General features: G+C 37.4%; 1 long non-coding RNA gene across 1 annotated transcript; it reads left to right on the forward strand.

The window, feature by feature from the left end:
- The first annotated feature begins 2,471 nt into the window (after positions 1–2,471).
- LOC117665238 (uncharacterized) lies at positions 2,472–9,666 on the forward strand. Its single transcript, XR_004591290.3, has 2 exons — positions 2,472–8,389; positions 9,016–9,666. It is a non-coding gene; the product is annotated as an uncharacterized LOC117665238 (long non-coding RNA).
- The last annotated feature ends 5,497 nt before the right edge of the window (positions 9,667–15,163 follow it).

A 15,163-nucleotide genomic window follows, 5' to 3' on the forward strand; every position in this document is an offset into this window, starting at 1 on the left:
TTCGAGGAACCAAGGATTCTGAAATTGTCTTTTTTCCAAGATACCATTAAGTGGAATAATTTTCAATTAAATTATACATTGCCTAGAGTGTTCAAGCTTTATGACTCTGTTTTAGTGATAAAGGAACCTTTTCCCAAACAACAAAAGGCGTTGGGGGTGGGTGGGTAGTGGCATGAGGGGAACAGGTGCTGTAAAATGTCATAGAAACAGGAGGCATTTACCGGTATTTATTTATTTGCTTGCTTGCCTATTCTCTCCCTGTTCAGAATGGAATGGCAGATCAAGAGATTGACCATTTCAGGAGGAGGATGCCTTCATTTCTCTATGTGACTGTAGATTATTTCAGCTTCAGGAGACAAGAATGTCCCTTTAACATCTGACCTGGCCTTTATTTAGGAGAAGCACTTCACGGTTCAGGAAAGACAGACAATTTTCTAATTCCCTGCACTGTTGGAGGCTGAGGCAACGACTTCCAGACAGGACATTGACTAACGCTAGAGAAATTGCATTATTATGTCTACAAGTGTACAAATCTGAGGATCAGAAAGCCTTGGCTGATGCTCTTGTTCTAACACAGGCCAAGGATGGCAATTTCTTCAGTATTTTAGAGGAAGGTGGTTTTGTTTGGCAAGGAAGAGCCTCTTTTCACGTCCAGTTTCAGCAGCTCTGCTTCCATATGAAAAAGACAATAATCAAAAGAATTTCGCACTCCTAAATTTCATCTATGTATCACAGAAAAGTAATTAAGATTTGGGGGTTTTTAAGTGGCAAGTTTTTACAAAAAAAAAAACTTTTTTTTTTTCCAGATTGAAAAGTTAGCCAATATTGTTTCATTCACATAGGAGTTCCTTTAAGACAAGTGTTTGTTAAAGCTTTAAACCATTTCAAAATATTTATATGTTGCTTATGTTTTCACTGAAAAAAGGGTAATTATTCAGGTCTAAATGTTTATATTTCCAATAGTTTAATTTTTTTAAATAAGAAGCATGGGTTCTCTTCTTGTCCAAAATAGTTGGAAAACAGCATGTTAAAATGAAGCCTTCAGCATATATTTATTAAACTATATACAATAATTGGAACTTTTCTCACTATTTTTATTGCATATAAAGAGCAAAGGTGATAGTTGAAACCAGGATAACTGTTACGCTAACATAATCAAAGATTTAAATGAAATGACAAGAAATATACTATTAAAATAGAACACTGATCTTTTTTCCATTTCCGTTATTATATATTTCACATGACAAAATGTGTCAAATGTGAACTAACATATATATTTAATTTTAAAATATAGATATTATTAAAGAATTAATGACTTATGTATGCATATCATAGTCTGCCACATCACTAGTTATATCTGAGTGAGCAGTTCCCACTCTAATCCTGCATTTCCCTAAAGTTCAATTGAACCACTTTTCATAGTTTTTTCTCATTGCCTACTGCTAATATAAAAATTGCTTTGGTGCAAATAAAGTATGTAGCCAGCCTAAAAACTGGGGTGAGAGGTTAGGCCAAAAAGTATTAATAAGTAGCTATGTCCTTTTAAAGATGAAATTTAAAGATCAAAATTAAAGCAATTGCCCAACTCCCCCATTTACAGGCTGTTTTACAAACTGTCCTGTTTGGGTCCCAATAATACAGACACAAAAATTTAAGATTTATTGGCTATCTTGATACTTGATGAAGAATGCTTCTAGTTATAGTGTTCTAATCTAAGCCTATATGAGGGTAAAACAAGATCCAGTATTTTTACAAACTGAGAAGAACTAAATCTATTTGATTTGTCTAAATTCATTTATCAACCCAATTGCAAAGTGGAATAATGGATCTCTTTGGATAAATACAGTAAACTATTTCAGATAATTTTATTGCTTCAGGATATTTCTAATCCCAGAGGAACGCTTTTCCTAAAGGTGCATAAGGAAACCTTTCAGCTATTTTCTGTAACTCTTTAGGTGGCATAAATCAAATTATTGATTTTTTACAGTTAATAAAGGTACAAGAATATGTATTAAATACTTACAACCTTTCCATTTCAAGCCATTCCCCCTGTTCTTTCTCCAACTGGAACTGCATGTTTGCCTTCAAAACATCCACTAGAAATCTCATGGGGAATGTGATAGAGAGAAATATGGTAACAACCAGTGAGATGGCAAAAATACCCTTTGTTTCTTTTCCATTCTTTATCAATCCTTTCTTCTGAAGCATTTTTTTTTAATTAAAAAAGAGGGAAAGGTGAGTATTTGTGCTTGTATTCACCCAAATCTAAATGTCATTTAGATACTGAAGACACTGAAATTTGAAATATATTTAGCTGGATATCCCATCCTAAGGTAAAACATAGGACTTTTCAGAATTTTCAGGAAGAATACATTTTACTATTACAGCACCATCCCAAAAAAAAGTAACTTTAAAAAAATCCTCAGTGGAGTAAATGGAGAACCAGCCCAGAGCTAGAATATTATAGAACAACATTGGAAGACTGCTGGTCCATCATCCAGTTGGAGCTTTATTAAAGTTGGAGCTTTATTGACAACTTTAAGTCTCATTTTATGGCTTCAGCAGGGGATGTTCCCAGCCCTACCTGGACATAATGGTTTGAAACAGTGAATTTTTAATATAAAATGGCTTAAAGAAACTAGGGCATGGTCCTTTCCTGTCACCTCCAACCACCTGCTTAGCTACCTCAAGCAATCTGCTGGAGATGCAGTATTGCTCAGGATCTTGTAAGGTATGTGCTGGGCTGATTTTTAAGAAGTCTGGACAAAATTTCCCTTGTAACTTCTCTGAGTGGCTCATGCGCATGTTCCCCCTGCCTCCCACGGGGCAACAAGTTGGGTGGAAAAAGGGAGTGTGAGGCCTGGGACATTGACAGCAAGAGAACTTTACCTGGAAGGAAGGCACACTTTCCCCTTCCTTCCCGCAAAGGAACAGTGACTGCAGCTTCTGCCAGTGAAGGCGGCTGTTTCATTGCTATCCCCATGCTTGAGGGCCGGGGTGGTGGTGGTGGTGGGATGGTGTTTTGATTTAAGCGCATCTGCTGGGACCGTAAGGCAAAGGGCTTGGGGAGAAGAGTAAGGCGCTGCCGCCGCCGTTGCTTTGCTGGACTTGCTGGGGTTTTGCTGAGGACCGGCTTTTGTGAGGCCGGGAAGGGTCCGAAGCCCGGGTTTTTTTCTTTTTTGGGGTGGAGGGCGGCCGGCCGCTGGAAGTGGGGGCCGAGAGAAGAGAGGCAGGGTCCCTATGCAGTTTTTTTTTTTTTAAATCTAATCACTTCCCTGTCAACCTAATCCCTGCCTGACTCGGACCGGCCTTTAACAAACGTGCCTGGAAACCCAAAAGCAAATCTCATTTGAATGAAGCACACACTCCGCAGCCCCCATCTGCAAAGGCCACAATTAAATGCGAAACGACAGAGAGAGAAATTAGCATTTTCCGCGGCCATCTGGCGCGAGGAGCAGGCGAGGAGGAACAAAAGGCGCGAGGGGCGGAGGGGAGAGCCGAGTGTGCCGCGGCATTGACCTGCAAATGAGCCTTTGTGAGCAAATTAAAGCTTCCCGGACCCCCCGGGACACCCCAAAACAGGCACCATTACAAACCATCCGGACAAAAACCCACTCATCAAAACTGTCTGCGGCGACGGTGCTGAGGCGAACCGAGGCGAGCGCGGCGCAAACCGGCTCACCTCATCTCGGGAAGTGAGGGAGCTGCGCGGCCTACCAAGGAACCTGCCGCACAGGCCTGGCTTTGGCCTTGTTTTTAGAAAGGGAGCGTCTGCACCTCAGGATTACTCAGGATGCGTGATCGAGAAATCCAGGCTTTTGTTTTGTTTTCTGGCATTGGGTTATTTACCCGGCAGTGAATGATACATTTTAAGGGTCTCGGAGCTGCGGAAGGCCAAAACTAGCTTTCCCGCTCAACTACGTTCCTCACAGAAACATTTTCTGCCCCGATAAAACAACGAAATAGCAAAAAGGATTGCTGGAAAGAGCAGACTTTTTCAAGTGCCAGACATCTAAAAAACCCACTGAATTGGGAATCGATGTTGGCTGTTCCGATGGCTTCGTCTTTAAGATTCATGTACAGATTCCTTCGAAATGACATTCCCAGATGCTTGGGATTTGGCAAGGAATTTATGGGCTGTCTATCCCAAAAATAACCCTGCTCTAAACATGGGAGCAAGTTAGTCCCATTCATTCCAATGTTTACTTCAAGCTTTACTCTCCACCTCTGCACATGTTTATTCTGAAATAAAGCTCACTGCCTTAAATGAGACTTAAGCTCAAGGCAGCACATATCAAATTGTAGTCTTGATTGCAGACATGTTACACTGCTAAACCTTACAGGGTTAGTTCCCTATAATGAGTAAGTTCCCTATAATGAGTAAGTCTCCTCATTATAGGGGAAGGGGATCTCCAGGAGTAGATAATCAAATCTTTGTTAGTGGAGGAAAAAAGGATTCAGACTGGTCTAAGGTATCACATCCTGGAATGATCTATGTTATTGGGGCATTGCCATTTTTTCCTGAATTCTGATTTCCAGACAATAGGAGAAACATTTTGTTTTATAGTCAGCATCTGACCAGTTACATCTCTTGTGCTAAAACTACTCTTCAGAAGTTCAGAGTATTAGAAAGCTACAAACTCTTGTGCAATTTCTCTTCTGCAATCCTGGGAATACATTTAGGAGAGTGTATTCAACTGTCAAGTGAGGTAAAAGAAGCATGCCACTGAAATTAGCAGAAGACAAAGGAAACAACAGCAGCAGCAACAACAATAACAGCACAAGGGAATCTACAACCCACAAACAGGATTTTGGAATACGAATTGCTGTTGCAAAATGAAATTCAATAGCTGAGGTTCAGCTCATTCCCAGTACAACATTTTCATAGTCAGAAAAGTGGTGTCTATTGCATTTCTAACTGTCATGCAGGAGTTCTGCCAGCAAAACATGTCCAGGAGTTCTGCCAGCAAAAAAGATGATAAGCAGAAATAACCCTAATAGAAAGACTAACAAAATGAGCTTTCATAGGCCTGATAAAAAAAATATTGTATCTTTTTTAGTCTTAAGTTGATGATTTTTCCATGATTGTAATGGTTTTCAGCTTGCAAAACGAAATAAAATGAAGCCTGCTAAAGTTTTAAATGATAATTAGAACAAAGTACAGTAAGTAAATCTTACAAAAATGGTGAAAATAAGTTCCTTTCTACTTTGCATTATGCATTATGTCCAAGTAAACACATCAATATAAATATGGCTAAAATTTCTAAGATTGGAAAAATTAGCAATTGTATAACAAATAATAATTTGGAGGTTAATTTAACAGCAAGCTGCTTCGTTAGTTACATAAAGTACATAGATGAGACAATATATTAATGTGTACTGAATAGTCTAAATTAATGAGGTAAAACAAAGTTTACTCATAGAATTTCCATTGAAATGTGAGACATAAAAACTACCTATAACTCCTGATGCTCTACACTATATTTTTCAGTTTCATTTGTGTACATGCACAAATACTTGTAAGAGGTATTGCTTTAAAAAAAATGAAATGCATTCTAGATACCATTATATTGTAACTTGAACCGTACTTAAAGAACCTGATGTCATTAGTTTTTGCTTCCCAAAATTGCTATGTGGCAGAGAAAGAGAAAATAATTCATAAGTTAAAAAAAATCATAAAATAATAGTTTTTCAAGCAAGGTTCTGAAATGTGCTATCAATTCTCTGTGTAGAGCAGAGGTTCTGTGTTTTTTAAAATTCATATTTGTTTGAATTCGTATAAAGTTTGTTGCAGGGTCAGGAAGGCTAATAAGGCATCTTGCTTTCTGCTCACATTCAAGGAAAACTGCATAGGTTCTCACATTCTCAAAACTGCTCACATTCAAGGTAGACTGCTGCATACTTCCCTGTTCAACTGAGGAATTGGAAACTTATATTTCCAGTCTCTGCATCAATGAGGAATACATTTCCAAATGTCAATAGGCATCTGTAGAATAACACTTAAGCAGAGAGTGTTTCTCACTGGCAAAAGGAGCAAGAAGGTGAAAACATTTATTTCTCTTTGCGATCCTGTGTCTCATCAAAAGCTGTTGTATAGGACCAGTGGACTTTAGAGCAGCATGAAACACAAAGCATGAAGTTGTAGAGAAATCATCTCTCCCCCCACACCTAAAATGAGAAACTTCCATGTGTCCTATTTTGCAAGATGGCTAATCTGGATGTAGCCCAAAATCCACCTAAAGCTCTTCTAGAGTCTCTGCAATAAAGTTCTGAATATAAATATTCTAAAAAGCATACATACTTAATATCCTTTTAAAACAGCTTGCTTCTTGGGAGGGAAATTGTAGTTTTATTTACATATTTTATGTTTTATAACTGTGATGAGATTGTGTGACAATTTGATCTGTCCAATGTGTGTCTGATTTTATTGTTTTCATTCAGGGTAGATTCTGTTGGCAAAGAGAAAACTGGCTGTACACACATTGGATCTGTTTCTTAACTCATAAACTCTTGTGTGTATTTTTGGACATTTTTTTGTTCCATAGCATTTTAAACATGACCAGAATTCACTGCATTATGAATCAGTCAGATACATAGATTGCATGGATTCTAGATGCAGAAATTTAGATCTGCCAAAACTGTTCTGCATGGAACAGTTCATTTTTTCTGCTCATCTTTATTTATTTCAGCTACAGCCAATAGAGATACTACATTTGCATTAAACATATGGAAATATAGTGAAAAAGAAAAAACAAAAGCTGAAATCCTAAACATTTTTACTTGATGATACTGTAAACTGCTCTGAAACCAATATACTTTACAATATACTACTGAGTTTAAAAAAATATGATTATAATTTAGTGTCACATAATGTATAGTTGCTACAGTGTTAATGCATGAGATTTATCCCCAATAAAATGCTGTCTAGCTTACAGAAATATCTAAATAAAATTACAGAAATTAGAATTACTATTAAAAATAAAATGAAATCTAGAAACTTCCTTCTAGGTTCTAAAAAAATAAGAATACTTTGCCTTAATACATCAAACATAATAGCAGAGAAGCCAAGTGTGGTTTTCTGAAAAAAAGATTCTATAAGAAGTACCCCAGAGCCTTAAAAGCTTTTGTTCAGGAGGCTCAAAATGGTAAAGAGATAAGCTTAAATCTAGGGCATGATCATTCCTTTCAAATCATTATGACCTTAACTATCTGTGCTGGTGTCTTAATTTAAGATTGAAAATAAAAAGGCAGCCTATTACGTTCTTTTAATATAATTCTAGTGAACTGCATCAGTCTTGCACTCTGTATTATAGCAGCTGCAGTTTCTGAAACCTGTGAGAACAATCTCTAGTACAATTCATTGGAAAGATTACCAGAAACTAGAAAACTGGTCTAGTTATCCTTGTCATGAAAAGGTGAAACTAAGTTAAGGAAAACGACACTGAAATAATGTAGGCTTCTATTGATAAAACTAAATCAAGGGACACCCACGTAATGGAAACCTGATCCTTCCAAGGAAGTGCAGCTGTCTCCAGTAAATTGAACAATACCTTCCTAAGCCAGAAAACATTTTTTCCATGGAATCTCAACTTGTTAAGGATAAGCAATGTTAGTGATATCACTATAAATGGTTGCTTTCATGATACAACTATCACTTTAGGTTTCAACCAGAAAGCTGTTTTCTGAAAAATACCTTTCATTGCCATTGCATATTGCATTATTCTAGAAACTGAATTGTCTCACAGATGCATACTTACTGTTTACTAAGTGTAGTATTAATAACTGGTGAATATAAATTAAATGTCAACATACACAAATCATTTTCGTAACTCATCTTGGTGTCAACTCTAAGATAGCAATTTTTAGTAGCAAAGTTCACCTATTCAGCTGAACGACAAAAGTGCTTTATTTGCACATGTAAAAATGCAAATCCCAATGCTTTCAACTGAATTGAGACTTCTTAGTGCAGTACCATCTGGACATGATTCATAACATCAGCATAGTCAGCTCAGGAGTAAATGAGCTTTTGGAGAGGTTATGTATGGCCTCTTAGAAAGGCCATACTCTCAAAGGAGTCCAAGGTAATCTTGGAGTGCAGTGTTTGTGTGGTGCACTCACAAACTGTTTTCCGTCCCTTCCCTTGGCTTTATCTCAGCTCTTGAGCTGTGTTTAGGGCCTCCAGGTGCCGCTCTGTCCGCATTTATTTGCAATCAATATTCATGTGCCTCTGTCATCAGGGTGGCTCTTTTCACAATGATCAGCCGGGCAGAAGGCTGAGTGACAGGAGGCTCGTGGCTCCGTTGCTTTCAGGATGGAAAAAGAAAGAAGAATAAGAATTTAGAGCTTGCTTGCTTGCTTGGGAGAGTGAATCCTTCATTTCTGTTTAGAGGTGAGACAAGGAATTACTCTATATTCAGGATCTGTATTTTCTTTATGGGAAGGATACGTTAGCGATACAGAGTAAACATATGTAATCTTTGCTTATGTAAGGTTAAAACAAAACAAACTCAACCAAAGATTTATCAAATGGATTAGACAAGACAAACTCACAAGTGTCAGTCTCAATGTTTCTCTGTTCATAACTCTGCCCTATACTATCCTTTCACAGTAAATGTTAAATCTCAATGTCTCTATTTACCAAAGGCCTTGTAATATATTGGAAAGACACAACTGAAGCTTTATTAATATGTACCAGATAGAAGGTACATATAATATAAATATATACTGCAATTCTAAAAATGTACACCCTGTATATTTACAGGAAGTAAATACTGTTGGGGGCAATGAGATACATTCTCATGATACTTCTACAGGGGTCCTTCACATGATATTGGTAGAGTCTGGAAGCTGAATGGATTTATTACCTCTTCTACTGTAGTATATGTGAAATTGTAGCGAATCTAGTTTTTTTTTTCCTTGAAGTATTAAAACTGCAAAGTTTCTGGGCAATCTATTAGCCTATTGGCATGAACTCTTCTTTCTGCATCTCATCTTCTTTCACTTTTAATTTGGCAGGATCTGTTTTTGAAGAATTGGAGAATGAAAATGGTGGCCTTGAAGTACTCACAAATAGCTGTAGTCTGACATATGCTTTCATTATTTTGTGCCTTCCAAATATATTGGACTGTTCTATCTATAATTCCTAGCCTACATATTTTTTGTTGGCTGGACATTGTGAGACTGCTGTCAAATACAACCAGATGTACCAGGCTGGGAAAGGCTGCATTAAAAGATTTTGGCAATCCAATATTATATATGTTTGTCACAAATCACACTATGTTATAATTTTTCTTGTCATATTGCACAAATCCAACAAACTATACAGTACAGTAAATTATAGCTAAACAAACTATGGCTTAGTCCAGGATATGAGCCAGAGCCTATGTTTAGTGGGACTTACATCTAAGCATTTCATGTACTTGAAAATTGTCTTTATATATTTCAGGTTGACTTTTGTATAAAATTATTAAGGTTAATACTTATTATCAAATGCACATGCCACTATTACCAGAATACTACATGTGATGTATGGAATTGTATAGTACAGTATTGCCTCTTCCATAATGATTGTGTGATATGGCATGCTGGCCCAACATTCTTAATGTCATTGTTAAAAGTATTTTAATAGTTAATTGACTTCAAATAAAAATTGTCCATAAGTACAAAGGGCACTGGGTTATGCTGTGAGCCTCAGCCCTAATACTTCATAACATTCATCTTCATCCCCAAATATGAAGGCATTATATGGGAAAGCTATACTGTGTATCTGGAATATTGCAGAATCAGGATACTAGAATAATAACTTTCAATCATTTGTACCTTAAATCCCATCAATCTCCTATCAAGTAACTCAGATCCCACTATAACAGAAACAAAAAGTCAAATTTCCTCAAGAAAGACATGTACATATTTAAAGGCATGTTATGATGATCATGTTATCGTTTATATTAAGTTAATATTATAGTTTCAGTGCAGTGGTGAAATCCAAATTTTTTTACTACTGGTTCTGGGGGGGTGGCTTGGTGGGTGTGGTGTGGCTTGGTGGGTGTGGCAGGGGAAGGATACTGCAAAATCTCCATTCCCACCCCACTCTAGAGGAAGGATACTACAAAATCCCCATTCCCTCCCCACTCCTGGGGGAAGGATATTGCAAAATCTCCATTCCTACCCCACTCTGGGGCCAGCTAGAGGTGGTATTTTCCGGTTCTCCAAACTACTCAAAATTTCCGCTACTGGTTCTCCAGAACCTGTCAGAACCTGCTAGATTTCACCCCTGTTTCAGTGGCTTAAACACTTACCTAGATTATCTCTTGAGTCCCACAAGGGGTATGCATGCTGTTGCTTGAGAAGCGGCATTCTAGAGTGCATGGGGTACTCAGAGTTCTTCAGATGTTTTGATTCACTGGATGGGCCTAAGAGGTATAATGCTATAGATGAAGTTACTTTGTTGGCCTTCCTCCCTTTTCCACATGTGCAGAGATTTCAAGAAAGTAACCTAAGAAAAGAACAAATATTTGAAATAGTTCCAAGTTAATGTTTTAAATGTTTTAAATTGTTGGATACCCACTTTTTATTATTCATGTTTGGATAGTTATGTCAGGACAAAACTGCCTTGTTCTACCCACAGCTAGCCTGCTACACAGTGTCAGTGAAATAGTTGTCCCATCATCACTACTCATGGTTGAAATAAATCTCAGCTGCAACCTCAGTTGATTTCTACGCATTGGAATTGATAAAGTTTTATGAAGAAAGTTTAATGAGAAAGGAGAACATACTGGAAAAAAAAGTAAGACTATGACATTTTGCACAGATATAGCGTGCCATGCTGAATGTTCAGCCACCTTAAGCATAACAAATCAAAGCCATACTTCAGCCCACTGAAAGCACTGGGCTTAAATGTTTCTAAGTGCATTTGGTTGTGAGAATTTTTATTCACCACTTCACAACGGATATTTTCTGCTACCACATTTTTTAAAGCTGAACAAATGAGACAATAAAATCATCATAGGGCTATTTCATTTTTTGGTAGGATGATTTCTTATGTGAATGTTTTGCTAAAAATACCTCACCATTTCTATTCCGTATTATCCTAATAAAATTAGAGTTAACAATGTAAAGGTTAGCACCAGGTTTCATAGGCTTTTCTAAAATGCTGTAATCTGCAAAAACTGAAACTGAACCTTTGCATTTCTTCCTCATATATGCATCTGTGAAAACTATGTCAATAAAGCACTTGGCTGCCTTTGAGATGCTAGGATACTTCTTGTTCATTTTTCTTCCGTTATACTGCTACACTAATGCAGAATAATGGAATACACAGTGGTTTGGATGTACTAGCTTTGTATTTAGCTTAGAGTTGCCAACTCTAAGCTAAATACACCAGCTAAAATCTGGTGTGCAGTTGTGCAGAATAGTAGGATCTGCAGCAGTTAAGAGCTGACATGGAAAACTTCAGTAGCTGATTTCTGCAACTCTGTAATTTTAGTCCTGATTCCTTAGTGACTCTAGTTTATTTGCAAGTAGCACAAGTATCTGCCTTGCTTGCCCCACATTTTCATCTACAGTAGGAGGAAACGCCCTTCTCTTCCTGCCCCTTCCCCCACCCTGCCTCTTTCCATGTAGATGAGCTCAGTGTCTTCAGCACAGGCCTTTCCAGAGACTCACTGTTCTGGTCTCTGCAATCAATTGATACATGATAATTAGATTCCTCAAGAAAAGCCAAACAAAGAGACCCATTCACCCCCTGCTTCTCTCACACGAATCCCAGTGAGAGTGATCTGGGACATTCACCAGAAACCAGACAGCCAACATTCTCCAGCACTAAAAACACAATTTAGCTTGGGGTGTTCATTTAACAAACAGATCCTTGAACCTTGCTTCTGTTTTCAGCTTATTTACGCCATGTTTCTTTACACTCATTTGATTAAAACATGTTTCTTTCTAAGATCTATTTTTACATTTCAAGAATCTCTGTTCTTTTTTGTGGTGGCAGATGGTTCAAAACATCCGAGCACAAGCTCCTTTAAAAAAAAAACACAACCTTCTCTTATACCACACTAAAAACCGCAGTTTTAATATAAAAGAACTGGCAAGATTCAGTCAGGTTAAAAATATAATCAATGTGGACATACACACAAATAGTTGAAAAAGAAGTGTGCTTAGATTCAATTAACCTGGTTTGCTTCTATCCCAGCTGTGGAAGGGACAGATTCCATGCACTCTAAAGCAAATTTACACACAGAAAGTTCAATACAGAGAAGGTGTATTACAGAAATTACATCCATTTGATTGTTTCACATAGAGAGGCTCTTTGTTAGCCAGACACGATTCCTCATTTGCTCTTACAAAGGCTTCATATTGACAGCATAACTTGTGAACTCCTAAGCTATTGGGAACATGGGTGCCAATTTCTGAGGAGGGAAGTTGGAAGCCATACTTAAATGTCAACTCCCCAGTAGCAATACACTGAGAGGCTAAGACTTTGTGGTCCCTGAACTTTTTGGGTAGGGCTTGTACTAAATTGATGCAGTGAGCGCCAACATTCACAAGAATTTTGAAACATATAAGTGGCTTGTTCTTCTGTCAGTTTCTTCTTTAAACTGGGTAGGGGGAGTTTTCTTGCATACCTGTTATTCCCTGACACTGAAGCAGAGTTAGAGAGAAGCAAGTAATTAGGAGCTTTCTTTGACTTGCCTGGAGCTCCTTCTTGTGCAATACTGCTGGGGGCGTGGATGAAATCAGTTCACAGGCTACAATCTTATATCTCCATCTACTAAATATTACTTTATTGGGGGGGAAGGAAGTGTCTTTACTGCTTGCCTTCTGGTGATCAAAATTACTTTTACAAGTACTTATAGGGAATAGGAGCTCACTCCTGACCCATCCTTTCCATTTGGAAGTCCATCATATCAGCACCCACTTTATTAAAAAATAATGAAGAGCAAAACTTCTAGCTCACTGTGTAGTCCATTGAGATTTGATACAGAGATTTGAACTGAATTATCCCATTCTTCTGAACTTGATCATCAACTGAGAATGAATAAGATGAAACAGGATGCTTCCAGTTCAGTGGCTTCATTTCCTTCTTGTACATGTGCAAAAAGACAATTTTATCCCTATTGTATGCAACTAAAACATTCTTTCTCACTTAAAAAATACAAAACAAATCTCAAAATATTTAGAATCTTTTTTCCACAAAATTTAATAAATTGTCAAAGAAGCACCAAACCCGAAGTAGACAAAAGTAGCACCAAAGCAGACAAAATAAAATAGAATTATGCCTGCTCTACTCACAAAAATAGTCAGCACAGCAGAAATTTTTCAAGGAGAAATCAATATAAAGCAGCAACACAACTCTTCTTAGCCCATACCTGTCTTTTGTTCAGACCTGATATCTGCTAGTATACTGAACAGAGAGTAAATCTTTTGCAGTTTTTCTCAATTCCTGATTTCAGGTGTATGGAGTCATACCTATGCATAGGATTATCATGTTGGATGCATTATTATAATTTCTTTACTTATATTCTCATTTCCATTTTGATTGCTTCTATTATCTAATCAGGGTAGATAATGTGCTGAAAAGTCACATGAGGCATTATTAGATGAGCTGATCATTTTGCACTATTTCTTAATAATACGACAATCAGAATAATATCAGACAATTTGTGATTTAGCATTGCTAATGTCATGCTTGTGAGTTATATATTAGTCAGTGAATCACAGGATTAAGTCTTGAAGAAAATAACTTAATATCCACTCCAATATATTATACCAATATATTATACACACACATTCCTAAATTTATACTTAGCCTATCTATCACAAAGTTCACCTACAGCTTTTCTGACATCAGAAAAAGATATTGGTATAATATGAAGCAACAACCCTGTTCAATACAGGTAGTCCTTAACTTACAATAGTTCATTTAATGACTGAAGTTACAACAGCACTGAAAAGGGTGATTTATGACCATTTTTTCACATTTATGACTATTGCAACATCCACATGGTCACGTGATCAAAATTTAGACACTTGGCAACGGTATCAATAGAAATTGCCAATGTATGAGTCTAAGGATAGCGATAGTAGACATGAATAATAGAATGGATGTAAGTCTCAGCAGATGTTGGGAACTGATAAATCCTTGTTAATAATCTTTATAGTTATGAAATAAACTAAGATTGCTTTATGGTACGTTATTTGTACTGCAAATAACTGCATAAATAGTTAATAAATAGCTGCACTGGCTCCCGGTGGTCTTCCGGGTGCGATTCAAGGTGTTAGTTATCACCTTTAAAGCGCTCCATGGCTTAGGACCTGGGTACCTACGAGACCGTCTTTTGCCACCAATAGCCTCCCACCGACCAGTTCGTTCTCACAGGGAGGGACTACTCAGGGTACCGTCAGTCAAATTATGTCGACTGGCGACTCCCAGGGGGAGGGCCTTCTCTGTGGGGGCTCCAACCCTTTGGAATGAACTGCCCCCGGAGATACGGAATATCCCTGATCTCTGTGCTTTCCGCCGTGCCCTCAAGACCCTGATGTTCCAACAGGCAGGGCTAAACATACAAACATGTGAATGATTTTTTAAATGTTATCTAATTCTGGGTTTTATTTAATTGACCAAACTAAGTAATAATTTTAATTAGCAATTTTATGATGTTTGTGTGTCTATATTTTTCTTGACTGTACACCGCCTTGAGTCCTACGGGAGAAAGGCGGTATAGAAATATAATAAATAAATAAATAAATAAAAATAAATAAATAAATTTGTACTTCTACACTGAAATACAAAGAAATCCAGGCTATTTCAGAAATCTAGGATCAGTTTTTCTGAAGGACTATCCATCTCCCATCTGCTTTAAGTTCCTTCAATTCATCATTGTCATCCATTAGGAACCTATTAATGCCTTCTCTGTCATAGCACCTGTCCCCTGGAATGGGATACCCCCCTATGGCTTCCATTCTAATGATGCTCTGCTGCTCTTTAAAGATATGGCTCTTCTCCCAGGCCTTGGGGTAGACTGTCCATAGAGATCTGTTTGTGTTCTTGTTTTTAAAGGGATTATTGTTGTCCAGGTGCTTTACTGTCTTTTGTTTTTAAATTGCAAGCTGCCCGGAGTCATATGGCCTCTAAATCAAATAAAAATAAATATCAATAAAT

The sequence above is a fragment of the Pantherophis guttatus genome, chromosome 1, assembly GCF_059756535.1.
Source record: "Pantherophis guttatus breed Tessera chromosome 1, ASM5975653v1, whole genome shotgun sequence".
Lineage (NCBI taxonomy): Eukaryota > Metazoa > Chordata > Lepidosauria > Squamata > Colubridae > Pantherophis > Pantherophis guttatus.